Genomic DNA, 27,369 nt, shown 5'->3' on the forward strand with positions numbered 1-27,369 from the left:
GAGAGAGAGAGACAGACAGACAGAGAGAGAGAGAGAGAGAGACAGAGAGACAGAGAGACAGAGAGAGAGAGACAGAGAGAGAGACAGAGAGAGAGAGAGAGACAGAGACAGAGACAGAGACAGAGACAGAGACAGAGACAGAGAGAAGATGAAAGAGAAAGAGTTAGGAAGAAGTCCATGTAATTTAATAATGATTTCTCTTCTCCATTAAATTAAATTAAGTTTGTGTTTAAGAAGTGCTTCGTGTGAGTAGTTTAATCATGTAGTGATAAGGTAGATACAAAATATGAAACTGCCCTCTCATGAAATTTACCTTCTAATCAAAGAAATATACATATCTTTAACTAACAGTTGAATCTTTCTGATTTTCTGACAAAAGCTTCCTTTGGACACTTACAAAGTCCTAGATTAGTGAATTTGCCTAAGGATGTAGGACTAAGAGAGGCAGCATGTTGGTACTCTGAGAGCACATATTTCAGCTATGAATATCTTGGCAGATTGGTACACCATCTTACTTAATTGTGCTAAAAGTAAGCCATTGATAAATACTGGACTAGTGATCCCCACTAATAAAGGAAACTCCCAGATGAGAAAACTCTACCTTTGAAGGAGAGTCTCACTTCTTTAATTTATAGTTTTAGAGAGTTTTCTAAAACAGAAGAATCAAGTCACAAAGCCAGTGTCAGAGACTATATTTGAGCCCAGTCATTCCTAGCTTCAAGACCAGCTCTTTATTATACTATGTCAAAAATAAACAAACATGGGAAAATATATTATTTGAATAATTATTTAAATAGAGAATCCTGAGGATCTTATAGTTTGAGTAGGGAGTAATCTAATATATATTATGACTGAGTATCTAGTCTAAAACCTCACAAATAACTGAAATGAAACAAAATCAGACAAAATCCTGACAATCTCCAGATATGAAGCCATCATACATTACCACAGACCATTCTATTTTCTAAATCATTTTCTTTCTTTTTTAAAGTCAGCCTCTGCACCGATTTGAGGAATAGAAGATCTACAAGTTTGAATGAAAAGAAAACTGAATCTGCAGCCAGAAGTCCTGTGCTTGAGTATCAGATCCACAGCTGACTTGCTATGTGACTTTATAAGACACTGAAAGTTGCTGAGCTTCCATTTGCTCATTTCTAAAGTGGAATTTAAAATACCTGCCCTCATATGTGCTTGTGAGGTTCAAATGAGATGATATGCATATGCATATATGCATATGAAAGTATTTTGTGAACTGAAAAAAGTATATAAAAATTTATGGTGGCAGTGGTGGTGGTGTTATCACCACCATCAATTGCCATGTGGCTGTTCCCAGAACAAGATATGGAAAGCATGAATAAAGAAGACTGGGAGACATATTTTCTCCATGATGCCATCAATGATGTCCTTGATGTATTCCTGAGCAACTGTGGATAAATGGGAAGTCTTAAACATAAAATCAAGGAAAAGATAAAAAATTCTTTGAACGTGGTAATTTTAAAATGTAATATTCCATCCTACTACTGAGTATGAGGATTGCCAATCCTCTCACTCAGCAGGGTTTACTTTTAGTTTGTGATTAATCCAAAGGCATGGGACAGGCAACAAGCTCAGTAAAGAATGGATAAGTTTTTATGAACTGTATTCAATTTGCCAAAGGCTCGAGAGAAATATGGTAGCAGAGTAGTCAAAATCCTGAATAGGTTCTGAAGATACCAAACAAATGTTGAAACTCCTCTTCTGTCAAAATCAATACCATTTTAGCCCAAGGATATCAAGAAATGGCAAAGCAAATATGCTTTATGGTCTGCCCCAGATCTAAATGAAATTCAGTTTTGATGTTGCTGTTGTCTTTACTGCTCCCAACACTCAATATTTTAAAATTTACTCAAAGCTAAGATTTATATGGTTCGCAGTCTCAGAAGAGGGTGTTTAACAGTGTGTTAAAGATTAGTAAATGAAATGGGGATCATTCATGCAAAACACATGAGAGGATTTTAACATCTCATAGCAGCTTAAAACTGTAGAATGAATAAATAGAGAGGTACATAGTACCCAGGGTAGAGATGCAACAACACAGTTACGCAGCAATGACTAACTAATGCAGTCACTTAAAACATGCGTTCCTGACCAGAAGGTTAACTTTTCTCTAATGCATACTCTAAAATGAATTTTAATATACCAGAAAGTCATCTTGCCTAGTATCTGTATTTTGGTCAATTTGTTTAGATATATTATAAGGGAATGTAATATGAGAGTGGGTGACTTTTCAATAGCCTAGGATTAAAGAAAAAACAAGGGAAATGGCTAAAAATTCTGAATTTGCATTAGCTAGCCCTGATTTTAAGTGAGTCAACTAAGCACTCTATGCTTCAGTTTCCTAAAAAATGCCAGTGTGGGCCTATATGATTCCCAATGTCTTTTCCAATCTTCAAAATTTGATAGTTCTACACATAATTTTAATAAGCACCTTTAGTTATGATTATATATCTTGTAGCCCCATACTCTATATATACATACAAAGACATTTCCTTAGTGTAATAGTAGAAAATGAATGTTTTCTTTCTGATCTTTGATGCATAAAATATACGCAATTCAAAATATGTCCTAAATAATTCAGAAAACTTTTGACTTGCTAGTGCCACCAAAGCTGATCCCTTAGTTGAAGACTTCCTGAGTTACTATAGGAAAAGCAACAATAAAAACCAAAACCTGGCATCCACATATTTGGAGATGAATTGTTTGGAAATTAAACTAAATTGATCTGCAGATGAGAAGCCAAAGATTAGCTTTTCATTTGAAGGCTTTACAATCTATTCTACCTTGCCAAAATATGAATTATGCTGGTATAGACTCAAAGAATCCAAGGCTCTCCACTATTAGATTACTCCCCACTCCACTCCAGTATAGCATAAGAAATTTTTAAAAAAATTCTTACCTTCTGTCTTAGAATTGATACTAAGTATTGGTTCCAAGGCAGAAGAGCAGTAAGGGCTAGGCACTTGGACTTAAATGAGCTTTCCAGGGTCACACAGCTAGGAAGTGTCTGAAGCCATTTTTAAACTGTGGACCTCTCATCTCAAGACCTGGCTTTCTATGCACTAAGCCACCTAATTGCTCTATCAGAAGAAATCTTCATTAGTATTATTCCTGATTTAAGTCTAAAAGTCAATAGTCTCATTCTGAGAAACATTCATTCACTTCTGGCGTGGAATTGGGTCATGTTATTTCATTCTTCAGTTTCACTTGATTCCAAGGTTGAGAGAAAAACTTTTGTCATCTCAGGTATATGCATCTCAAATATCTTTCAAGTTATTATTGGAAAACTGAAGAAACATGCTAAGAATCACCCTTAATTTTGTTAAAATAGCTGCAAAAATACATGACAATTCAACAGTTCCATTAAATTGACAAAGTAAACTAATCCTTTCACGATAATACAAACTGTTCTTCTCAATGGCAATCTAAAATTATAACAAAATTTATTATAACAAAAATTAATAACAAAAATCAATTGGTAAAAATGTGCTCTGTGGGAGTACCTATTGTATGTATTATCAGAGTACAGCTGTCAGTTCCAATAGCACCATCTGAGTATATTGAGATTTGACATTATTCCTTTTCTCCACCCTGCTCCCATTAAAAAAAATTGTACAGATGATGGATGTAGAGATATATGGTGTCCAGACAGTTGTTTTTGTTAGAAGTGTTGATGTTTTGTTGATGATTTCCAAGTCAGTTCAGATGGTGCATGGAAAAAAAATGCCAAGAAAGGCTCAGAAAGGAAACTAAAAATTTGCTTCAGAGTACAAACTGAACTTGAATTTCACTGCCTAAAATTTTTCAGAAAGCAGGTTAGTCTAGTGAGTTAAGGAGTAAGTGCTCAGTAGCTTAATTCTGATTTATATTTTAGAAATTGTACTGCACAAGACAAAAAGACATTCATTCATATCTTTTCTGAGTTGAGAAGTGCACATAAAAATCTAGAAAGCTTTTTATAGCTTGGTAACCAACAGTCATTTGTGAAATTAAAAAAAAAATATTCTTTCTGTGAGAAACTAAGGAATTAGACTATGCACCTCAAATTTTAAATAACCATACATTTAAAATAATTATGAATTTGAATGAGTTAATGAGACCTCTAAGCTCTTCTGTTTCTTTTTCCTATTGTTAATCACATTGTCTGTGTAATTCCAGAATTTGGAAATCCCCAAATTGAGTCAATAAGTATTTACTAAGTACCTTTTATGTGTCAGGTTCTGTGCTATATGTCAAAGATACAAGGGGTGGAAAAAAAGCAAAATCTTCTCTACCCTTAAGAAGCACAAGACCAAATGGCATGACAATATCAACAAAAACAATTATTTACAAACAAGATGTTTAAAGGAAAAATTGGAGATAATTTTAGGTAGAAGGTACTAATTTTTATTACAATAATCTTTATTTTTTCCAGATTACACAGAAATACAATATTTTAACATTTCTATATTTCACAATCCATGTACTTTCTCTTTCCTACCCCTTCCCAATTCCCAAGAAGACAGGCAATATGATATAGACTGTATATTACACATGTGCATGTTTGTCATATTGTGAAAGAGGTTCATATAGCTTACACTAGAAAAAACTCATGGAGAGGATAAAACAAAGAATGTTGTGTTTCAATTTATATCTGGACTCTTGTTGCTTACCACAAGGCACTGACATTAAGCAAGTTAGAAAAAGTTTCCTACAAAGAGTGGGATTTTATCTAATATTTGAAGGAAGTCAGTAGATTTAAGTGAGGAGAGAAAATTCCAGGCATGGGGTCAGCTAGTAAAAAGGTATGAAATAAAGAGATAGAGTGTCCTGAGCAAGGAATCATAAAGAAGCCAGTCACTAGATTGTAGTGTAGGTTGAAGGGAGTAAGATATAAAAATGTGGAGAGATCAGGTTATAAAGCACTTTAAAGGTGAAACAGGATTTTTACTAGATCCTGGAGGAAATATGGGGATGACTGGAGTTTGGGTTTTTGTTTTATTTTGGTTTTTTTTAATAGAGAAGTGATAGGATCATAAATATGCTATAAGAAGATTACTTTGTTAGCAGAGGATGGTTTTGAGTGGGGAGATACTTGAGTCAGAGAGACCAACCAGAAAGCTATTACAATAGTCCAGGAGTCAGGATTTCAAACTAGAATGATTGTATTTCTAGTCACATAAATTAGGTGTATACTTTTGAAAATAAGGCCAGATTTCAACATTATCTCTTTGTTCATATATAAATGCTTCTTATCTGTGCAACAGATATCTTGAGAAACACCCCAGGCACATGGAAATAATGAACTAGTTATCTATATCATTCAAGATTGTGACTATGATTAAGAAAATGATTGCTAAAAAAGTTTTAAATTTTGGTATTCTATCAAGTACAATATATAGCCCATTATTACTGAATCATCTAGTGGGAAAATATTAAGTGTGTCCCATAAACACAGGTTATAAAACAAAAGCTGAAGAGGAATACTAAATATAATCTCCCAGCTCGCAAAGACTAACTTTCTTAATGCTTTGCTGTCATAAATTTCAAGGTGGAAAGGAATAATCTGTTAATATGTTTTATCTGTTTTAAAATGTTTGCCAATTTGAAACGGGAGCTAGTAAAAACATTCCCCTCATTTGGGTAAAGATGGGGATGGAATACATGCCTATTTATTGGCTGAGTACCATTCTTGTATAATGGCAGGATTGGCCAATAAGAGTCCAATCCTGGAAGTACGCATCATTAGTTGCCAACTCATGTGGAGTTTTGGGAAGTTTGCTTTTAGAAATGTGTGATTATGTACAGGGACAAATCTGAGTTCCTTCTGTGGGAAATTTGTTTTGAAAAATCAACGTATAATAAAGAAGAAAAGTAAAGAGGTAAGAAGGATGGGTTCTCATGCAGACAATGGCACCTGAGATGAATTTTGTAGGAAGTCAGGGTTGCTAAGTTGTAGAGAAGAAGAGGTAGGGCATTCCAGGCATATTGGCCAACTGGTTCAAAAATAGAGAGGTCAGAAATGGAGTGTCATAAGTGAAGAACACCAAAAATTCCAATTTTGCTGTACTTCAGACTATATGAAGGATAAATTTTAATAAGTTTTAGGTGCTAATATTGTAGTTTTATTTTCTCCTTGAGGTAAAAATTATTAGGGGCTATTAAGTAGGAGGCTGAGAAATAACATGTTATGGTACTTTGGGAAAATCATATTGGTGTTTACATGGTAGATGGGAGTAGGAAGGGAAGTGAATAAACATTTATATATACTATATGTGCTAGGCACTGTGCTCAGCACTTTACAAATGTCTCGTTTGATTCTCCAACCCTGTGAGGTAGGTGCTGTTATTATTAACATTTTACAATTGAGAAAAATGAAGCAAAAGGATGTTAAGTTGCTTACCCATATTTGCATATCTCTTAAGTGTTGGAAATTAGATTTAAACTGGTTCAGTTAAATAAGAAAACTAAGTATCATCCAGATAAGTGATTTATTTGGCAGTCCATGCAGTTGCAAAACAAACCAGGTTCAAAAAGCTCTTGGTGAAGCAAACTTTTTGATTCAAAGAGAGAACTTTTGGTTCAAATAACCTAGAATTTTAGGTTTTACTCAGTTAAAATACAATTTGAAGGGAATGAAAAAGAGAATGAAAGGGCTAAAAATTTGGTTTCTTTTTGGAGGAGGAAATCTAGAGACAATGAAGTGAGGGTATGGTTTGTTTGGAGATTATTGGAAAGCAGTCAGGAGATACTGAAGAAACCAGGGAAAGGGGTAGTTTTCTGATATTCTTTAAGTCTAATGACTATTGGGGGTATAAATTTTTGATTTCTTTAAAGAGGTGACTTTGATATTGAACTTCACAAAAATAGTGGATAAAGGCAAAATGGAGTCATATTATTTCAATTTCATTGCACTCAAGAATTCTTAACTCTAGGGCTAGTACCCTATCTATTTTGATAGCTATGGCTGGATTGAATTGGGTAAGGAAGATCAATGAGGAGTAATAACGCAATATTATCTCTCCTCCAATTCCCTTCCTTTCTGAACTTCTATATTTCTGTCAAGACATCACTATCCTTTGAACCTCTCAGGTTCATAATCTTGGCATTATCCTTATTTTCACTACTTGTCACTTCATATATTCAGTCAGTTGCCAGATATTGTGGTTTAAACTTCCACTACATCTCTGGCATTTTATCCCTTCTCTTTACTCATATAGCTACCATCTTAATTCAGGTACCCAAACCCTCTTGCCTAGATTATTTCAATATTCTTAATTGGCCTTCTTTCCTTAAATATCTCAGGACTTTTGGCCATCCTATACTCTTCCACAAAATTTATTTTTCTCCTTTTTATTTTTTCCAGATTATTTTACAAATTTTTAACATTTCTTTTCTGATATTCTGCAATCCATATTCTCTCTCTTTCCTCCCCTTATCCCCTCCTCAGGAAAGCGGGTAATATGACATAGGTTGTACATATATTATCATGTAATACATATTTTCATGTTCTTCATGTTGTGAAACAAGACATATGGCTTACACCAGAAAAAATTCATGGAGGAAATAAAGTGAAGAATGGTATTATTCAATCTGTATTCAGACTCTGACTATTCTTTTTTTCTTTTTGTTTTCTTTTTGTTTTTTTGTTTTTCTTTTTCTTTTAAACCCTTAACTTCTGTGTAGTGGTTCATAGGTGGAAGAGTGGTAAGGGTGGGCAATGGGGGTCAAGTGACTTGCCCAGGGTCACACAACTGGGAAGTGTCTGAGGCCAGATTTGAACCTAGGACCTCCCGTCTCTAGGCCTGACTCTCAATCCACTGAGCTACCCAGCTGCCCCCTCTGACTATTCTTGCTATGACGAAGGATGTCCTTTTCTGTCCTGGATACCTTGGAGTTGTCCTGGCTCACTGCCTTGTTGATAATACTTGAGTCCTTCACAGTTGATCATCATATACTGTTGTTGTTACTGTGAAGAACATTTTCCTGGTTCTGCTTACTTCACTTTGTATCACTTCATACAAGTCTTCCCAGTGTTTTTGTGATCATCTTATTTGTCATTTCTTATGGCAGAGCAGTATTTTGTTACAATCATATACCATAATTTGTTCAGCAATTCCCAATATGATGGGCATCCCTTCAGTTTCCAGTCCTTTGCCATCACAAAAAAGAATTGTTAATAATATCTTTATACAGAGGAGTATTTTACTCTATCTTTAATCTCTTTGGACAAAGTTATTGTCCTTCAGGGCATGTCTGACCACATAACTCCTCTACTCAATCAACAACAGTGGCTTCCCCTTGCTTCCAATAAAAAATACTCCCTATCTAGCTTTAAAGTCCTTCATAATCTGAACTCAGTCTATCTTTCTCATCTCATCTGACCTTACTCTCTATCCCACTCTCCCACACTCTCTGAACAAGAATGCTATATTGCCAATGGGTTCAATTCCTGCCTCTGACAGAGACTGACTAGATGACCCTGGAAAGTCACTAAAAGTTATGGTGTTTTATGCAAATCTCTAAGATTCTGATTGGCAGGCAAGGTGGCTATTTGCATTGATGGAGGGTTTTTCTACACTAGGAGTTTAAAAGCTTTGTTGTTATTGTTCTGACAAGGGAAAAAAATGTACTGATAAAGCCCTGGGAATACATCATTTGGCAGTGATAATAAGCAGTTACACAAGTGTATGACTAGCTAATTGTCAATAAAATACTTGAAATATTTGGGGAGAAATACTAAATAGACTAATACTAAATCCTAAAAATACTAAAATACTTGGGGGGGAAGTATTTTAGCATTCATGAAGTTGAAGGTAGAATAAGAAATCGTGTCCTAGTTTCCAGCATTATGATGATGATGAAGTCAATGCTGTAAGCAACAGAACCCACAGATGAATAACAGCATAGGAGTAAAGGATCTCTGACCCTATGGGTTGTTTCTATTTCTATTGTCTGCAGAAAGAAAAAGCCATGTATAGACTTTTTCCTCTTAGTAACTTTGGGCAAATCATTTACAATTACATTCTCTCTTTTTCATCCTCTTTACTCTGCTTTCATGGATGCCACATTATGCAAGTTTAAATTTCCCTGGAATATGTGTGAGATATTTCCGATGAGCAAAAGAGCTCCCCTAACCCCAAAAGACAAAGCCCACAGACTGCCCATAACTCTGTCTAAACAAATTATAATGCAAATTCTGTTCTCTCTAAAACCATGGACTGCCATAGTACATTTGGCATTCTCCGTCACTCTCCTCTCCAGAGAGGATTCATTTGTTCTTCCCAGCTTGATTGTTACCAATTGAGCAAGAGGAATTCCACTTTACAAGGTTAGGAATTCCCCTTAACAGCCTAATGTGAGTTGAGAACTCCCCTGGCTGGCTGACAGACCCAGAGCTATTTATCATCTGGAAATATTTCACCTTCTATTCAAGAAAGTAGAAATACATTTGAAAGAGGTGTAAAACCTCCCTTGAGGTCTGTCAAGGAAGATCTCCAAAGAACAAAGAGCCCTGGCAATCCTTGGGAGTAACAGTAAAATGATCTGCTAGGATATATTATGTGCCCTGATAGCAAAGGGAAAATGCTAATCTCCCAATTTTCCCTTTCATATTTTTCTTTCCCCATGAATACGTATGCCATGGTAACATGTGAGCAATGTTGTAAATTTGGCCCTTAAATGGTGTATAAAAGTAGCTAATCCAAATTACTGACAGAACTGAATCACTCTTTAATTTCACAGCATATCAAAGAACATTTCTATAACATTTCAGACAGGTGACTGCCTGGCATGGAGCCTGGGTGTACTGACTCGCAGAACATAAATGTTACAAGAGGATATTAAAGCCATTTCACTTCCACTCACTACATAGCTACAAATTGTCTTTCCCCCTAAAAGTCTGATCATTAAGTAGCAATACAGTATTACATATATGTATATATATATATGTATCTATCTATCATATATATATATATTTATAAAGTTTTTTCATATCATTGTCATCTTTTCCCCTCACGATAGCTTATGAGAAAACAGTATAAGTAGTGTCATACCCATTTTAGTGCTGAATAAACTGAGGCTCAGAAGTGGCTTTCTCTGACCCAGATATAGTTATTACCATGACTAAAACTCTTCTGACTCCTAGCACAGCATTCTTTCTAAATTAAATCCTCTCCAGATATAATCTTTATTTTTAGACTATGATTTGGGTTACAATTCTTAGAATGAAAAAAATTGCTTATAATTTTAAAGAAGATGAAAGTCATTCTCCTGGATTGTAATGACTTTTTAGTATTCATCATTCAATTTGATAAACTGTGAATTTAAAAAAAGTTACAATCACCTAATCTAAAAGTCAGTATGAGTATATAGTATAGGCCAGCATTGGTGAAGATATGGCATGCATGCACACCTGGCACTCTGGGAGCCACTTGGTTTCCCCTCTTCTCAGTGCCTGAGGACATTTTTTGCAGGTCCCACCTCTCTGTCCAGTCACCTGAAACAAGTGCTTTATCCCTTAACTGTCTCCAGTAATCCAGGGGTTCTCAGACAGCTTGAATCTATTTCTTGGGCACTAAAACTGGGAAAAGGTTCACCAACAAGGATAAGTTTTCAAATCACCAAGACCTAGGATACATTTTAATCTCTGACATGTATTGGTTTTGTGGTTGAGGGTTAAGAATTTAATCCCTCAGGCCACATCAATTTCTTAAGATTATAAATTATAAATAATCACTTTTTTTCCAGTGGAAGGAATTCTAACTCACAGAATGTCCTGTATTGATGACATCAAAATTTTTGAATTAAATTAATTCATGGATTGTATATAAATGCAATTAATCTGATTCTCAGATGCATGTCATATGAGTGATTAACTTAGTACTCATGATGACAATCTATTTTTTGAGGAAAGCCTCACATTTCTTTAAAGCTTTAAAATCCCTTTCCTTCTGGTTTCATATCTCTCTTCCATTTCTTATCTTAGAGGAAGTAGAAATCATGTAAATAGTAAGTAAAATTAGTTAGCTTCCTCAAATAATTTTTAATGTTCTAATTCATCCCTCCCTAGGGAAAAAAAGAACAAGAATTAGCAATAGAAAGCTATAATTACTAAAGTATTTACTCTATCACCTTACAGAAAACTCTTTACCAACTTGTGAGAGAAGTATATAAGCTAATTTATAGATGTATAATTTTTTGTAGAATAAGATTCCCTCTTGGGAATTATTTTGCTACTAGGGAAGTTCTCTTAGGATATCCTCCTGTCTCACAAAAGCTGAAATAAATGGCAATCACTGAGTTCACTAAGCCACAGGAAACTGAATCCAAAGGGAGGGTGTAGCACTGAAAATGTGCTTTTTGGGGGTGGGGGTAGCTACTGGTCATAGGTTAAAGACAGCCAAGTTATCAGAAATTGGGCTCAGAAAAACCTTATGTCACTATTTCTCTCTCCAATGACACTCAAAGCACACAGACAAACATGTAAAGGAAGAAAGAAGAGAAAGAAATTAGAGTGGGATGACAATGAGTGGTGATTCTGCACCAAAAGAAAAGAGGAATGAGTCCCAGTTGAGTCAAGTCTTCTTCTCTATAAAGGTAGAAGGCAAGGACCAAGACCAATGAACCCAATAGTCTCTGTCTGAAATAAAGTGAGGTAACTTTATAGACTAGTTGTGAGAGTTGACCACAAAAGAGTGGGAAGGATCATAAAGTGAGATGATGGGAAATTTGTTTTTTAAGGCAAAGATTTCAAGGGAAAAAATTTCAATATAAAACAGTGTTAAAGCAAATGAATGAAGAGAGAGGATAGTATCAAACCCAAAGAAATGATGAATAATTCCAAGAGAAAATACAAAACTTTCAAAATGAATATCATAAGATAAAGGAAAATAAACCACTGCATAATGAAATTCCAAATTCTTTGGATTCCTATGGGAGCATAAAATGACAAGAAAATTCTGAATGATTCAAAATAGAAATGGAATATGTAAAAAAGAAAAATTAGTAAAAAATATAGGTCAGAACCTCAGTATATATGAAATAAAGGGAAAAAAATAATCTATGAGGGGGCATACCACTTAAGCATGGTATAGCTTGACCAACCAAATTTTATCTAACTGCCAAATCTGAACATTACTGTTTTTGTATGGTATGGCCAAGAAGCGAATAATGTTCTGCTTTCTTTTACATTTTTAAAGATAATAAATTGGTATTTACAATCTAAAAACAAAACCAAAAATATTCCTAGCTCAGAAATCTTACAAAAAATAGATGTTTGACTAGATCTGACCCTTGGGCTATAGTTTGCCAGCCCCTGCCCTAAAGAAATGAGAGACAAATAAACCTAGAACACACAAAATGCTTGAGTAGGAAGAAAAAATCTGCTAGAAAAGCAGAAGGCACAAATGTTAAAAGAACATGCAAATTATATACAAATCAAAGTGACTAACTTTGAAGACAGGGTATGCTGAGATAACTTAAGGATCATAGCTCACTCAGCAGAACATAATAAATAAATAAATGCTGAATATCATTATGCAGGAAATAATACAAAAGATTTCATTCATATGAATATAAAATAAATGCCTCAATCAAGAGAATCTACAGATACAGAAGATTTAAAGTTGGGTGAGGGGATGAGAGAAATAATACTGTGAATCAAACTCCAAGGCTTTAGTCATTATTGTTTATATTTAAATATTTCAATAAAAATAATATAGCTTTCAAGAAGTTAGGACAAAGATTTTCAAATATAAAAGATGAGAAATTAAAATAGAATTTCTTTCATATACATGTGGAATCACAGAAATAATCAAATAGTACATTCTATTCCTTAGCCTATATATATTACTCTATATAATAGATAGAATATAGCTATTATTCCTCTATCCATTTTGTATCTATGTAGGTTTTCCCCTTCTACTTCCCAACTTGCATCAGATTTATATTATTTAGATTTGGGTGAAATTTTTCTAGTTATCTTCAAAGAGTGAAGTATAAAGAGCAATAAAAAAATTCATATATTACCATGCATTTCTTCTTTTAAAACATATGACAATTATATTTAGTAAATTTCATTCAGAAATATTTATGATAAATATATTATTCGTAGATTTTGATTTCATTTATTATTGTTACTTTTCTTTCTTTCTTTTTTTAATCCTTATCTTCTGACTTAGAGTCAATAATAAGTTTCTATTCCCAGGCAGAAAATAGGCAACTGGGAATAAGTGATTTTTCCAGCTAGGAAATGTCTGAGGTGAAATTTGAACCCAACATCTCCTGCCTCAAGGCCTGACTTTCTATCCATTGAGCAACCTCGTTGCCCCACTAATGCTATTTTTCAACTATATGTTTATATCTTATATATGATCACATGGGTAGGAATTTGGCATATATTGCCTTTCTCCATTAAAACGTTACTCTGATATCTCATTGTAGAATAAACGTTTCCCATGGTACCTGAAGGTCATTGTAAAAGAATATAAACTTTAAGACTTCAAGTGACAGATTGTTTATCTTCTGAGGATCATACTACCTACCTTGGAGAGGCTTATCACCAGATTTACATCAGCTTAATGAAATTTTAAGCCACAGCAACTCATGAATACCTAAAAGCGGCAGCATTCTGGATTTGCAGAAAGATCATCCCATTATCAAAATCACAGATGTCTCAAGTACTCCAGTAAACATATTTAAATTATTGTCAGACATTACTTTTATTACTGTGAAATTTATTACTGTGCAATAATCATCATGACAAAACACTAATTACAACATGTATAATTATTAGGGGACTCTTTTTTTTTAAGACAAGGAAATATTAACTTTATTTCGGACTTCTCTAAGTCATCCTTTAGAATGTTTCTATACCGAAATTGAGAATCCTTAAGTCTAAGTAATCAATCTCAAAAACACATACTTGTGGGCTGCATATTGATTTAGAAAAATGTGGGGTCCTCAGTTTTGAGTTTGGCACTTTAGGCTCTATCCATCATGCATGTGGCCTTCTATAACTATTCAACATAAAAGAAAAATCCTTGGTGGCTCTCTCTAATTTACTCATTTAAGTATAATTTCAATTTCCTGACTTAAAAAATATTTTACAGCGGGACACTACCGGACCTTTTTAGCCAAGCATTTCTCATCAGAGGAAGCTCTGGTCACATTCTTCTCCACTCTGGGAATATTTTCCTTACTAAGCTTACCTGCTGAATTCTTACACATAATTTAAAGACAGGCTCAAATGCTATTTCCCAAATGAAGGCTTCTTGATTCCCACTGTTGTTGGGGGAAAGTGGGGAAGCTATTCAGAATCTCAAGATTTTTCATGTCTTTCATGCACATATCAGATCATCTGTTTTGTGCCCTATTTGTTTCCCATTAGAGAGTAAGCTCAATGATGACCGTTTTAGGAATAATATCCTGATTCTGACCACCTCTAGCAAATTTTTCCCATAAAAAGTTTAGAGATCTTTCCCAAGGCTTATTTGGGGATGGGTCAGCTTGGTGACTCAGTGGTTTGAGAGCCAGACCAAGAGACAGGAGGTCCTGGGTTCAAATCTGTCCTCAGATACTACCTAGCTGTGTGACCCTCAGCAAGTCACTTAACCCCATTGTCCTCTAGCCCTTACCTCTTTCCCTTTCTTTAATCTTTCCTTTTCTTTAATCACCCTTTTGTTAACTGTTAAATATTTAAGACTATAATTTAATTGCTAAAATACTAGAACTCCATGAGCCTAAGCAAGCCCAGATCAATATTCTTTTTCTTCCTTCCTTCCTTCCTTCCTTCCTTCCTTCCTTCCTTCCTTCCTTCCTTCCTTCCCTCCCTTTCTTTTACATTTTGTTTTAATCAGTCAAGATCTGCCTTCTGTACCCTTCTGATATCCCCCTTTCCCCAGTGAGAACACAAGAAAANCTTTCTTTCTTTCTTTCTTTCTTTCTTTCTTTCTTTCTTTCTTTCTTTCTTTCTTTCTTTCTTTTGTAGTTATAAGCTAACTTTATTTTTTAATTGAAAAAAATTTATTTAGTTAATTGACTTAAATTATTTTTCCATGGTTACATGATTCATGTTTTCTCTTCCCTCCTCCGCCCACTCTGTAGCCAATGAGTAATTGGTTTTTACACTGGGTTTTACATATGTCATTGGAGATCAATATTCTAGCTAGAAGACATTCTTCCTATAATAGACAATTTATATATGCCTATATATATTTTAAACTTAATTAAATATCTAATTGGTCTACTTAGGCCCATGACCATATGATTCAAATTAAAATGACAAAATACAAAACCAAAAACAAATAGGTTTTCTATGAGGTATATTAAAGACAGTACATACGGTACCAATCCTATGATGGATTCTATTGAATTTTGGTTTCTAACTAAAGGATTTCTAACTATAATAGTGATTTTGTTCTTTTTTTCCATTTATAGTATTTGATAACGGACCATTAAAATTTATAAGTGAATTTAGTTATGCTATGGCCACTTGTATTTGAACAAAATTAATTTAATTGTAGCTTAATTTCCTCTTTTTTATCTCATGGTAATTAAAAAAAACTGCTTTAGTTTCTTTAGAAATCATAGTAGTAAAGAATTGTAATTTTTCAGATTTCTTAGAGCTCTCATCAATCATTTAAGCTAGAACCCCATATTAGTTCCAAACATAACAATAGGACATTTATCCTAAGCACTAATTAATTTTTCCTTGAAGACTTCTAATGAGGGGAAACCCACTTACTCTCATGACAACTTACTCCACTTTCAGACAATTCTAATCATTTACAAGATATTCCTTATAGTAAATGTAAATTTGACTCTTCATTTTTCACATATTATGCTTAGCAGTTAAGTCCTTTGGACCCAAATATAACAAACAGAATCTCCCTTCCACATGAAAACTTTGCAAGTCCTGGAAGATGACTATCACATCTCTTCTTAATGATTGCTTACTTAAGTTCATCATCCTAGTTTCCTGAAAGCAGTTATCAAAGAAGCATGTATTCAAGGTCTTTTATTCCTCATTCTGGTGGGCTTCCTATGAACATGCCCTAGAATAAAATGTGGTATATTGCACTGAAAACAAAATTTCAGATAAAATGCAATTTAAATGTAGCCTGATAAAGACTAGTACTATATTTTCTTAATTTTAATTATTATTATTATTATTCAAATCCTTACATTCTCTCTTAGAATTGATACAATCTATTGGTTCTAAGGTAGAAGAGAAGTAATAGCTAGGCATTGGGAGTTAAGTGACTTGCCCTGTGTCTTAGAGCAAGGAAGTATCTGAGGCCAGATTTGAACCTAGGACCTCCTGTTTCTAGGTCTGGCTCTTTATCCACCAAGCTCTCTAACTGTACTCAGGACTAGAACTTCCATAATCCTAAAAGTTATTCCTCTATAAATTCTCATTATATTTTTCTTTTGTGGGGCCCAGAGAGGTGAGAGAGTTGCTGCCACTATTATTGCATTAAACTTGTAAATCACTAACAAAGGTTAACAATGCCTCTTCTGACTAGTACTGGTAAAGTTTATTTCTTTAATTAAAATGTAAGATTTTATATTTATCTCTATTAACTCACCTTCTTTCTGGCAGCCCATTATTCTAACTAGTCAAGCACTTTTGGAATCTAAACATGTCTTTCAGCATGATAATTATCCATACTATTTTAATAACATCTTCAAATTTGAGAAAAGAATAATTTATTCCTTTATTCAAATCATTGATCAAAATAATACAAATTACTGGGCCAAACACAGATCCTGTTTTGAATAGAAAGGAAAAAGCCTTTCAAGTTAACGTAAAAAAATATTCTTTCAGTCTAATTAGTCAAACAAATATGTACATATCATCTACTTGTATGTGACATAGCCCATATCTTTTTTGCAATGATAGTTTGAGATATTGTGTCAAAAATTTTATTAAAATTTAGATCAACTACAACTATAGCATCTCCAAATTTAGTTTAGTAACCCTGAAAAAATACAAATTTGTTAGTCTAATATGACATGTTCTTGATGAAGTCATAGTATTTCTTTATGAACACCACTTTTCTAAATGTTCATTTCTACTTCTTTAATAAATATACCCTTATATTTTCTCAGGGATCAAAGTTTACTTTAAGGTGATGTAATTTTCAGATTCTATTCTTCTTAATTGGGAGTATTTGACTTTCTCTCATCTGGTAAGGATTAATATATTTCCCCTCCTCACATATCTAGCTCATGACAACTTATCCAATATGCTTTTTATCTATTGAACTAGATCCTTCAGGGATTTCAAGTATATTTTAAATATATTCCCTTTTTCTGTTCTTCACAATCTTTCATAGATAACTGACAGTGGCTTAGCAAATCACTTACAAATCAGCATGTTCTTTCAGTATCCAACTTCACACACAAGTTTCTTTAAGGAATTATTATTACACAGTAGTCAATGATGAAAAGGGCAAATGCTTTCATATAAAGGAAGGTTTGTATTTAACATTGAAGCATATAAGATAATACCCCTCTTACTGGAGAGCATTCTGATATCAAATATTCATAAAAAGTAACTTTGTCTTGTTATACACCACTAAAATATATGTATAAAAACTTATTTTGTGGGTTTGGGAAAGAAAATAGTCTGTGCTGTGAATTTAAGGACCTGGACTTCTATCAGTTGTGTGTAAGGAAGTTTGCTAATGTGGAATAGATTAATATTATTTAAAGGCAGAGGATTACTTTTTTGTTATTAAAATCTATAGAGATTTCAATGCTCAGTAATAGTTTCAAGAGCACCAAATACTTGGACTGCCTTGTTGAAGACTTTGCAAATGAAGTGAAATGGGTATCTCCCTTAATTTGCCTATCTATGTTTTATGACCAAACAGGGTGAAACTATGAAAATGTGAAATTACATAAATATCTGGAGACTGTATTATAAATAAAAGAGGAATACAATTTAAGAAGAAATCTAGGACTTGAAATTTTTAAAGAAAAAGGTTAGTCATTGAGGATCAGAGGGTACCCTTCTGAGTTACTGGACACAAAGGCAAGACAGATGAGTAACAGACAAAAATGCAGCATAAAGGAAGTGGAACCAAGAAAAGATGAAGAATCAGACCCATTGGAGCAACTGTAGTTAGAAGCAGTAAGAGAAAACATTACCTTTGAGCACTTCCTAATTGGTTAGATTACTCATTGCATAATTCAAAAATAACAGCAACTGACCTTCATCGCCACAGAGAATTGGGGAAAGGTGGAGCTTTTCATTAGGGTTTGCTGCTCTTTGCTGCCATATTGAGTTGAAGAAATGAGGTGAAGGACTGTTAGCAACTGTTGTGCTATTCCAGTGAGCTGGCTTAAGAGTGATTCAGAAGTGAATAAATAAATTAGTGGATTTCAATCAATCAATCAATATTTATTAAGCAGCTACCATGTGCCAGGCATTCTGCTAAGCACTAGCAAAATAAAAGTAGGGATAAGACAGGCCCTTCCCTATGAGGATCACAATTTAGTGGTGTCCTGAAAAATATCAAGAAGAGAGGGATCAAAGTTTTAAGATGAGTAAAAGAAAATGAGTATTGAAAAAAGACTTGGATTTGACAAGTATGATCATCAGTAATGATGGGAGATAGGTTTCAGTGGAATAATAAGATAAGAAATTGTATTATGAGGTATTAAGAAGAGAGAGGAAGAGAAGGCAGAGGAATCTATTTTATATGATCTTTCCTAGAAAGGGCTGAAGAAATATAGATTCAACAATTAGTGGTGTCAGAAGGGTCAAGTGAGATTTTTGTTTGTTTGTTTGCTTGCTTTTTTAGGATGAGGCAGAGATGGGAGTTAACCTTGATAAAAACTAAGGCCACCACCTTATTCTGTGAGACAGGGTGAAGGAGGAGATAGTAAAATAAGTCATCTGAGTGACAGGAGATTAAAAAAAGAGCAGAGAAGAGATAGCTCATGGTGAATGACTTCAGTGTTTTCTATAAAATATGAGGCAATGTTCTCAGCTGAGAAAATGGAGGAGGGAGAGTTCACAGGATGTTTGAGAAAGGAAGAAAAGGTTTGGAAGAGGTGCTGTGTAAATGGGAAAGTGAAATGATAAGCCAGGTACCCGGAAGCATGGAGGATCTGGTTGATGTTGCATAACATTAATTTGTATTGAACATAATTAGAAGCATGGCATAATTTTCTCCACCTTCATTCAGGAGAAAGAGTGTAGGAGTAAAGGTGACAAATGACGGCAGTGATCCACAGCTGAAGTTTGCCAAGACTCAATTGGCAAAATGATATGGGAAATTCAACATGTAGGTTAAACTACCCTAGAATAAAGACAAAAATTGTGGAAAAGAAAAATTATGAATCATGAGACAAAATCATTGAGGAAGGAAGGAGAATGACAATAAGTTTATCAGCTTTCCAGGGTGGTACATATGAATAGCATGAATTTCAAAGGAAGGGAGAATACTGAGTAATGGTGATAGGGGAGAAGCTGAAAGTAGCAATGAGGAACAAGAAGTATGCCAATTGCCCTGCCTTGATCATTGAGCCAAGGAAAGTGTGTGAATGTGCAGCCAGTACTGGAAAAGGTGACTAGGGAGGCTATGCCATTTTAGGGAAAACCAGCTAATAGAAAGAAGGAGTGAAAGGGGAAAAAAGAATAATGTTAAGTGTATTGCCTGTGGAATAGGTAGTCTAGAGAGCACAATGAAAGGACTGAGTGTTATTTGGTTGAACCTTGTGGTAGGATGGTTGAGGTGAATGGGTATAAGAAATCAGGGGGTGGATAATAGGAGTGACCAACTGGGATTTTGAATCATCGGAAAATGAAGAGTATGACTAGGTGTGAGAAAGTTCATCACTGATGGAGTACACTGATGGAGTGCAATCTTCCCAAAGGAAGTTGTAACTTGTTCTAGAGGCAAGTGTAGTATGAGATGGGAGACACATTGTTAGATGGCCAGATGGAAGACCCAGCTTCACTACTTCTCATCCCTCTAAAGGTGGAAATTAGACAGGAAACACATAGCAAGAGATGGAAGGATGGAGATCAAAGGGAAGCTTTCTTTTCTTTGAACCCAAAGTTTTCTACATCCTAGTTGGGAAAATGAGCTGGCAGCAGTTGATGGAAATTGCCTTGTTTTGGCAAATATAGAAGGTTTTGCCTGGAGCCAGATGGAAGACTCTTGCCACCTTGTACTTTGTGGACATGCTGCTCCTTGTATGAGATAGAAGGTAAAAGGCACATATTCAGAGATGGGAGGACTTGGACTCAAAGATGGCCTCAAACACTTCCTATCTGTGTGACCCCAGGAAAGTCACTAAGCCCCTACTACCTAGTTCGTACCACTCTTCTGCCTTGGAACCAACACACACTATTGATTCTAAGACCGATAGTAAGAGTGCAAAATATATTATTGTGAAGGTCATTCTATGTAGGTAAAAACAACACTGGTATTGAAAGTAGGAGTGATGAGTAGGAGAAGTGTATTTGTTTTCAACAGGATTAGCTCTTGGACCCTAAGAATATTCTAATGTAACTATGTGATAATAGTTTATCTCTGGGAACTTAGATCTACTAGTGGAAGTGCAAACTGGAGGAAGAGATCTAAACCAGGAGAAATTGTGTGTGTGTGTGTGTGTGTGTGTGTATGTGTGTGTGTGTGTGTAGGGGGAGGAGGCATTTCCCCATATTGTATCTAGAACCAATCCAGAGAACAGATAAAGTATTATCTTGTGGGGACACTGAAAAAGATCACACCCACAAAGATTTCTGCCACATTACACAAAGAAATAGAACATCTAGACCAGCTGAGATCCAAGGCAGTTAATACTCTCACTGTTTCCTTATTTATCTTTTCGGTACTGTCTCCTTTCCCCCCCTACTTTTTAGTCTAAAGATCATACTCCTTGGCAGAGAAAATAGAGGAAAAAGATAATTCAGCTGATCTTGCTTTTCTCTCTTGTCAATTATCACTATCCTACCTACTCCAAGCACTGTACTTTCAATTTTTATACTCTTTTCCCAAAGCATAGCTTAAAAACACTTTTTCTGACAACTTTCCTTGTTAGTCTCAAGTCTTTCTGGGGGTTATTATTTTTTGACACTATTTTTAAAATACTGCATGACAACTTCGAATTCATCCTTTATTGTCTGCATTTGCCTTCACCTCTGGCACATACTCAAAGGGATTTCATTGGGATATGTAATTTCTACATGAGGAAACTCCTTTTTACAGTGTTTGGGTATGCCTTCTCAGTAACCTCTAATTTTAGTTGTTAATAAATGTAGTAGGCTGCCCGAACTCAATCAAGCAAAAAAGTGCTCAAATGACTCATGGCAACCTCACTCTGGTCAGTATTAGAGCTTCGACCCATTATTTATAACCTATGTCAATTTGCCTATCTTTAGGAAACCTGGTGACCATCTTATTTATGGGATCTCTATAGTTAAGCCAAACTTAGTGTAGACACCTGATTGTCTTGGCTCATTTCATCTCAAAACTTCCAAGCTCAAGATATCTGCCAGCCTCAATACCTGGAGAAATAGAGATTACAGGCATGGACACCACAGATGGCTATAGCCTAGAGCTTTAAAGAATTTCCTTAAACATTGAAAAATGGGTTGCACGTAGTTGTACAAGTACTATATTATCAGAAATGGAACTTGAATCCAGGATTTTGTCTGCTTCAAGATTTTGGGTGCCACGACTGCTTTAAAAATATTAATTGTATATTCTTCCTACAGTTATATAGATTTGTTGATATATTTGGGAACTTCTGCCCACTCCTTTATCCTTAGATCCAAATTTCCAAAGAGCAGCATCTGTACTAAAATCACTTCCTCTCCCCAAAACATAGAGAGTACAAAATGTGTCTGATACATGGACTTTATTTGCCATTCTGACATAGCAGACTGCACCCATATTTGCAAATTACTTTATCAAAAAAATCACAAAATTCTCCTCATTATTTACTTGGCAAATTTAGCATAAATGAAAGAAGAGCTGAAAAGATTCAATGTTGGTTCTCATAATATATTTTCCTTTAAAGTATACATTTTATTTTAAAAACGTATAAATAAAATATCAACCTAGATGAAAACATGGCATCATTCATGAATCAATATCAGATTTAGTTGCCACCACAATACAGATTCGTGATGAATTATGTACAATCTATGCCACTCTAATACACAGGGTAAAAGAAATGCATTTAATTGTAAAGATAATTTCATTAAAATCAAGATAGCTATTTTCCCCAAAATGCACTGAAAATCAGTCAAATGGATTTCAGTGTAAAAGTAATAGAGGCTTTTTTTTCTTTTGCTATGAAATTGAATGACTGGTCAAGCAGATATCCACAGTGTAAAATGATGCATTTATGAACACGGACAGAAATTATAGTGTCTGGTTATTTTCAAGGATGGCTGAAGGTGACCCATTTTCTGCAGCATGGTATTTCTGTGGGAATTGCTCTATGTTTGAAAGCTTGCAAAGCCAACCACAGCTAAGTCTTTTATTTTCCTTCTTCATTCCATAGTAACTACTTTAAATAAAAATTTCAAAGCAAATGTCACCAATACAGAGTGGATAAATTCAAGAATTTCGGGAGCAGATTTTCATGTTGTGAGATTTTTCCCTTTAAGCCTCTGACAGGTCATGTTGCTTTATGACAATTTCTACTTGATCCACGGTTCCAAGTCTGCCACCTCAGGATATTACAATCAGGTTATTCTTTTTTACAATGATTAAAAATGAAAACTGGAAAAAAGGATAATGACATGATAGTAGCAATACTATGAATATGATCTTTAGTGTGTCACATTGAAGTGCATCAATCATAAATTATCTATGAAATTCTTCTGTGTCAAAAATACTATACTGAAATAATAAAAAAGTACACCGTATCTAGTTATAGACAACAAGGAGAACAAAGAGGGGGGAATGATACTTCTTAGGACTACATCAAGGAAAGAATAGAACTTTTGGTTCACTCATATCCCATTAGGATTAATCGAGGTTCTAAGGAACTGCCAAAGGGATAATACTCAATTTGACTCTAACTTGAAAAGGAAAAAGTTTGCACATCCTCTAACCTGAATTCTTTTAACTCCTTCTCTGTACCTGCATACTAGTGGCAGCTTATTCTGAGAAAATTGATTTAAATCTATTGCATTTTTAAAGGTCAAAGATTTTTTAAAAGGATTTGGAATTATAAAAGCACACACTTAAGTCTGACATTGATTGAGAACTTTCCTGCCAAATCTTTGATTTTTGTTACTTAAAAATCCTATAAATCTTTCAAATTTGGCTAATTATTTATTCAATTCTAATGAGAATTAAAAAATATTAGTGTATAATATGTTTCTCTGAACTTCACAGATGGAAAAGGTGAATTTTATAGTTGTGTTCTATCCATCATTTTAAAAATCAGTATATGTTTTCATTACATCCAACAATGAATTGCTCTATGATTTCCCATTGCTAATCACTAGTAACTGATTCAGATTAAGTTCAGTTGAGATTCTGTGAAGCACTAAGACCCAGACAAACTATTACATTCCTTCTATTTTTATATCTAAATATATAATGATTCAAAATAGAAAAAAAAGAAGTCTAGGTTTATTTCTATTTCTCCACAAAATATAATGTTGTTGTTGTTGTTGTTGATGATGATGATGATGATGATGATGATGGTTATAAGTAAACAGTGCTTTAAAGTTTCAAAAGGATTTAAAAATATCACCTCATTTTCTCCTCAGCATAACCCTCGGAGGTATATACTCTTACTATCTGCATTTTACAGATGAAAAACTGAAGGAGAAAGAAGGTAGGATCAGAGCCTGAATTGAACTCTGATCTTCCTAAGTCCATATCTAGTACTCCATTCATTGTGTCACTCAGCTAACTGAAGCTTATGCTGGCACATTAAATTTAAAAATAAACAATTTTAAAGTTTTCCTTTTTTAATTAGCTATACAGCTTAAATATTACTTATTAATATTATCAAAGAAACATATTTATTATTATCCCATAGTATTTTTATATAAATACATGAGGAGTCAGTGTTCAATAGAAAATTTTCTCTGATACATCATATTCTGTGAAAGAAGAAGAAATAACAAGATGAGGGAATAAGTGAGATGGAGAAAAGGCAGTAGAGTGGGAAAAATGTTGGATTTTGACTCAGGAGAACCAGGCTTGAATACCTACTCCACCACCTACTCCCTAAGAGGTCTTGGGTAAATCACTTAATAATAACTAGCTACCATTTACATACCATCTAAGATATGCCAGGTACTGTGCTGAGAGCTTTTCAAATATTATTTTATTTGATAATCACAACCTGGGAGGTAAGTAATATTTTCATAATTTTAGAGTTGAAGAGACTGATTCCAGCAGAGATTAAGTGACTTACCCATAGTTATTATATGGCTAGGAAGAATCTAGTTTGGATTTGACCTCATGCCTTCCTGACTTCAGTTTCAGCACTCTATCCTCAGAGCCATCTAGCTGCCTCTTTATCACACTAGGTTTTAGTTTCTTATCTATATGTTTGGGAGTTGAACTAGATGACCTCCAAGGTTCCTTCCATCTATAAATCTATAATTATGTGGTCCTAATAACACAGGTATTTGCATAAGAATGAGAATATATTAAGTTTTATCCTGACTCTTGGAAGGACAAATTTTGGAATGCCTTTGTTTCCCTGTAGAATGTCAGAGGGAATCATTCACCTATCTGAGAAAAAAAACAAAAAAGAACTCCAGAGAGAACTTATTAAATGCTTTAGTGTGTGTCTGCACAAACCATTGTTAGCCCTAGAGTTTATTCTTCAAATGTTGGCAGAAGGAGCATCCACAATATGCTTTAGTTTGCGAAGTCTGATGAAATGTTATGCCTCATTTTGCAGATTCTAATATAATCTAACCAGGTCTCTTATTCTTGGCATGAGGATAATTATGATTAATGAAAGTTTAATCAAGTGCATATAGTCATTCATTTTATCGATCACCATATGAGACTATTTGTTGAAGCCAACTGCCATCATCATAGCCATAGCTGTTGCCAAATCAATCTTTACAGTCCTTGGAAAGCTCAGAAAAGAAAGAGAGCTCTGTAAAGTAAGTGAGGACAACTTATCTTTGGGTCACAGGCTAGAGGAGAGACCTCTGGCAAAATAATGCTTCAAGTTCTATTGGGATGAACAATGTTTCTCCCTTATGATTTAATTTTTTTCCTGAATAAAAACACAGAGGTGATTCAGTATTTCAGATTATGGGTATATTTCCATAATGTTACTGCTCTAAATGCTGACACCATACAAGCCATACTAGTGTTTATATAATACAAGCTGATATTTACTCTTATGCAATCACCAATTGCCAATAGACCTAGGGAGCAGCAAACCATCTATATGACCATAACCCAATGGATACAAATCCCTTCTCAGGAAACTATTTTAGTATTTTTTTCCTTCTATAATCAGAGCACATAATCATAGAAGGTTGCCTGCTTATTAATCCAAGGACAAATTTTATAACAGCTAGTGCATGTGGATGGTCCATTGCTCTTCATCACCTCTGGGTCTGTGGCCACCGGTTGTGCCTAACCAAAATAATGACACTGACTATAGATAGTGTATGGTGTGGTGGAAAAAGCATTGGTTCTGTAGTCAAATGCAACCCCTAATCCCTAGGTGACTTTGAGTAAGCCTCAATTTCCTTATTAATGAAATTAAGAGGGTGGAGGTTAGATTGGAGAGCCACTGAAGTCCTTTTCAGATCCTGTCACTAAATGGCAAAACTATAAGATCAAAAAAATTTTATCCAGGCATCAGGGAAAGTTGACACCTCTTTGTATCTATAGTCAGAGTTTTCAGTTGCTACATAAGTATGGGACTGTCTTTTATGTGTGTTCTGTAGAATGCTGGACCACGTGGAGCTGTGCTGGTATATGAGGTATGAGGGCAGCGAGGGGCTTGCCTTCCTGGAGCCACAGGCAGAGTGAGGAAAATTGATGAATACTGATTTATAGACTATTGTAAGGAAGAAATCTGAGACCCTGCCTTGCTGAAAAAAATAGGAAGAAATAGATAAGGAGAACCAACTGACCATGGCATAATATTGTTTTATTGTTTTATACAATGATTTGTGGTACTGCAATTATCACTCTTTCTTTGCAACTTATAAACACACAATCTTATACCTAGATAGTACATGTGTATGATGTGTCATATATATATATATGCATATATATATATATACACACACATATATATTCTAAAAGGAGAGAGAGACTGGCATACAATCTGTTTATTATTATCATTATTTGTGTTGCTGTTAATGGTGCTTGAAATTAGCATGACATCAATGGGGAAGTGAAAAGGGATTGCTCAGTTGACTTTGATAGTCTCAGTTCAGAGGAGCATTTTCAGATTCAGATTTCTCATTGAAGTTCAGGCTTTGTGCATCCAAATCAATCTAAACTGAACTTGTATTTAGGTCAGTCAGCCAAATAGATGACACTTGGCTGGGAGAAGAATACTTCCAGATCATCCATTCTCTATGTTTACTTTATATAGAAAGACCAGAACATGCAATTAGTTCTAAAGTTATCAGGGAAACGACTTGTTCTATAAAAACCTGCATCGAATCCAAACCATACATTGAAATATATTGTTTTTAATAAAGACATTTAAGTTGGTAGGAAATGGTGTCTATTTTTTTGGTAGCCACAGTACTTAACATAGTGCCTTATACAGGGTCCATATTTAATAAAGGCTTGGCAAAAACTTGTATCTGTTTTTCTTCAAAATTCCATGTCTATTAGATGATATGAGGTCCCTTTTAATCTGAAATTCTTTCTTTTGTAATCATTGTATCCTTAAGGTTAGGATTTAAAAATGATATTTAAAGTTATATGTTTTAAATCACTCATTTTGCAGAGAAAGATGATCAACAGATTTTTAGATGTAAGGAAATTATAAAATTATTCAATATATTTTCTTATAGATGCAGAACTGAGCTCAGAAAGGTAAAGGTTTTTGTTCAAACTCACAAATTTAGAGTTGAGATTTGAACTCAAGGATTTCATATCTAAATCTAGTACTTTTTCCATTACACTATGTTGCTTGTCTTAACTTTCCATTCCGACTAATTTTTGTATTAAAGAATCATGGCATTCAAAGCTGGAATGGTTCTAAAAATAATCATGCCAAAGATGCTCATTTTTTTTTACGAGCTGCATTTTGATTTTCTTTATCCATTTTTCCTTCTTTCCTTCCTTCCTTCCTTCCTTCTTTCCTTCCTTCCTTCCTTCCTTCCTTCCTTCCTTCCTTCCTTCCTTCCTTCCTTCCTTC

General features: G+C 34.5%; 1 protein-coding gene across 2 annotated transcripts in view; it reads right to left on the bottom strand.

The window, feature by feature from the left end:
- CDH12 (cadherin 12) overlaps positions 1-27,369 on the bottom strand; it is a 382,411-nt gene that overhangs the window by 294,496 nt on the left and 60,546 nt on the right. The gene's annotated exons all lie outside the window — the stretch shown is intronic.

Source organism: Gracilinanus agilis, chromosome 1 (assembly GCF_016433145.1).
Source record: "Gracilinanus agilis isolate LMUSP501 chromosome 1, AgileGrace, whole genome shotgun sequence".
Taxonomy (NCBI): Eukaryota; Metazoa; Chordata; class Mammalia; order Didelphimorphia; family Didelphidae; genus Gracilinanus; species Gracilinanus agilis.